Source organism: Propithecus coquereli, unplaced genomic scaffold, assembly GCF_000956105.1.
Source record: "Propithecus coquereli isolate 6110/MARCELLA unplaced genomic scaffold, Pcoq_1.0 Scaffold594, whole genome shotgun sequence".
NCBI classification, from domain to species: Eukaryota; Metazoa; Chordata; class Mammalia; order Primates; family Indriidae; genus Propithecus; species Propithecus coquereli.
In genome coordinates, this window is record NW_012151885.1 from 111,318 (window position 1) to 111,540 (window position 223).

Genomic DNA, 223 nt, shown 5'->3' on the forward strand with positions numbered 1-223 from the left:
GGAATGTTTCAGATGAAGCTTCCCTGCCTATGGCTCTAAGAGCAGCCACTTCCAGGACAGAAGTTAGAGTGGAACCAAGGAACTTATTTGTAGTTGATTCTCCGACTGTATTTAAAATTTGTTTTACAATAAATGATCATGACTCAGGGCTAAAGCTCTAATTCTAATAAAATTTATTTGATCTTTTTCTTCTTTTCCAAATTTTTTTAAATACCTGAGTATC